This window comes from Micromesistius poutassou (genome assembly GCF_964030765.1).
Source record: "Micromesistius poutassou genome assembly, chromosome: 22".
Lineage (NCBI taxonomy): Eukaryota > Metazoa > Chordata > Actinopteri > Gadiformes > Gadidae > Micromesistius > Micromesistius poutassou.
In genome coordinates, this window is record NC_140292.1 from 1,269,987 (window position 1) to 1,273,186 (window position 3,200).

Genomic DNA, 3,200 nt, shown 5'->3' on the forward strand with positions numbered 1-3,200 from the left:
GTTAACACAGCGTGTGACGGCTCTTTTGTGGTCAAATGTCAACATTCGGATTATACAATTCAGAGTCTCAGTGAGGCCTTCAGTTTGTGCTGTAACACATTGCGTTGTCGCGTACGACTTGTTGTCAGTGGAGCAGTGGTTTACGTACTCCAAACATGGAGAGCGTTACCGTGGGACCAATACTACCGTTGCTCATGCGACAATTATAAAGTGTCCCCCACGTACAAATCAATTCCACATCAATCCAGTTCACATTTTGACAGGGTGTGCCAGGGACAGAAAGTGAGTTGCTACAGCCAGGCTCGCTAGCTTTTCAGTTCTCCAAACCTAGCTCGCTCTCATAAGCGCCGACATCTGGAACCTGTAAGCCTTAAGGCCGACCTGATCCGCGACGTCTCGCGTTGAATTTGTAGCTACACGTCCTTCTGGAGCCAGTGGGGGTTAGAAGGTGAACACAGTTATAAGTCATTTCAGGTATGGGCTTTTGCCTCCAGACCTTGGAACCAACCCAAGTACCTTCTGGGTGGCACCCTTTGCCACAACACTACCCCTGCCCCCCCCCAAGCTGGGCAGGATCACCGGGGGCAATGAATGCTCAGTAGAGAGGTTCCTCAGTGGGGAGGAGAGGGAGTAACCACAGCGGTGGTGGTGGTCAGGTGGTGGTGGTCAGGTGGTCAGTGGCGGTGGTCGTGTAGACAACGCAACCCAGGTTTGATTCCGAACTTGCGGTCCTGTACCGTATGTCATTTCCTCTCTCCTCAACAGCCTATCTTGTCTCTCTACGCTGTCCTATCGCTTAAGGCTTCCAAACTTGTGGCACAGGACCACAAGTACAGAATCAAACCACTTCTTCCTCAGTTTGAGAGGCTTACTGGGAATTTACACCGCAGGCGAGAGAGAGACGTGAGCATAATGTAGGCGTATCAATTCAAACCGCCGCCGTTTATTTCGCTATGTTTTCAAGATTCATCAGATAATAGGCCTACACATCATAACCGAGACACTTCAGAAACGCTTGAAAATAGAAGTGAAGCGTAAAGTTAAGCTTTGGTCGGCCGTGAGACAGGCGTACAAAGCTGCCAGTGTAAATCACTGGACTAGTTTGAATGGAATTCTATCTCTAGCTGAAGTCTGACGTCTGACGGCCGACTTAAAAAACATGCCTAAAACGGCTCTGGTGTAAATTGGCCTTCATGTGACAGGACAGCGTAGAGAGACAAAGAAAGAGGGTTGAGGAAGAGAGGCAATGACGTATGGCACAGGACCGCAGGTTCGGAATCAAACCTGTGTTGCATTGTCTACATGACCACCGCCACTGACCACCACCACTGCTTTTCATTAATCGTTTGAATACCTAAAAATACCTACGCTTAGAGCCCAGCGCTATTGTTAGCCCGGCCGCTAAAAACGCTTTGGAAAACACGCTCCTGTAGCTGTTGGTCTGCCGCCAGTCGCGGCGCAGTGGCCTTAGTTTAAAGCAAGGCCCCTCCCCCTCCCCCCCCCCCCCACTCTCCGACCCCCCCACCCGTCCAGCCCGCACAACGGTAGCCAGTGTGGGCACCCATGGGGGGTGGCGGTGGGAGGGGGAGGCCTCGAGCCTTCGGTCTGTGGTCGCGGCAGCGCTTCGTCCCGGGCCAGAGCAGCGGGTCCGAGCCAGCTGGACGGAGGCTAAGCTCACACAGGCTAGACAACACAACCACCACCACCACCGCCACAACAACCTCCACCAACAGCAGCACCACCAGCAGCGGCAGCAGCAGCACCACCCCAGTGCACTGCCCCGGGCCTCCCCCCTTCTTCTTCCATCTCTCCCTGAAGTTCTCCTCCCCTCGGCCCCCGTCGCTCCTCCAAACCTCAGCCATCGCCACAAATGGCCCCCGCGGCCCTGCCAAGAAACACATCGCCCAAACTTGTCGTCTGAGCCCGGAGAGTTTAACCCCCCCCCCTCCCCCTGCCCCCCTCCCCCCCCCCCCCCCGCCCCCCACCGCCTCACCACCACCCCCGGCCCCCGGCTCTTCCATCCACCCGGGGCCCTCGGTAAACATAGCTCGGTTGTAAAAGCCGTGGCATCGTCTGACGAAGGCGGGATTCCGCACTGTTACTAAATTCGGCTTTGTCTCGTGTGTGTGTATGTGTGTTTATTTTGCTCTGTGGTTTTTATCCGCGGCGGTGGTGATGTCACACACGGGGGTCTGGGTAGAATACGCGGCCGGCCGTGGTGTCAGACCGTGGGCGAGGGATACCGCGCTCTGATTGGCTGCCATGCAGGCCATGTGGGGCGGGTGGGGTGGGGGTGGGGGGGGGGATAATATTCGTCATAACAGGGGTACTGGGATCAGGGGGGAGTGTCGGTGCTGGTGGTGATGGTGGTGATGGTGGTGGCATGACCGACTGCTGGGAAGACCCACACTGGGTGGGGGGGGGTTGGTCGGCGGGGGGGGGGGGGGGTAGATAATGGACCTCCATCATCACTCATCGAGATCCGTAGTTTCGTCCTCACAACTCACTGCCACGTCACCTCCGACCACCCCGTCCACCCTGTCCGTTTTCGCGGCGATGCAGAAGCTCAGCCTTTTAGAAACATTGAGTGGGTTTCATGTTTATATATTCAATTAACTCCGACCGTTAATTGCTGTCCCTTGTCTTCCCCCGATGTTCAACGACATTCCAGACAGGGACTTTCCGCACCGCTGAAATGTCCGTTTTTTTAAGCATGCACACGACAGCGTGCGTCGAACAAACCCCAGAGGTGGATTTCACGTCCACGGTGGCCTCTGAGTTAAGTTCCACTTGTTATGATCCACGCGGGGAGGAGCAGGGGGTGGGGGGGAGTCACTGTGTGTGTGTGAGAGTCGTGTGTCGGGGGGGGGGAGGGGGGAGGGGGCCCCATGGCGGCGGTTTGAGATCAGTGTTCTCCCATCAAAACCAAACCGCCAGGGAGAGGCTGGCTGCCAAACTACAGTGTCTGTACCCCCCCCCCCCCCCCCCCACCACCACCACCACCGTCCGCAGACTTACAGTAAATCAGACACGCGTCTGTCTGGGGCCGGGGCAGACGGCTGTACGTTTACAGTAAGAGACTGAGCTGAACGCGTTGCTCACCGGAGCCGTACTCACGGCGATGTGTCACCGATGGGAGAGAGACTGCTCCTCTTGTGTGGGTTTATTAAGACGGCAAAACGTCGTCCTATAGGGTTAGT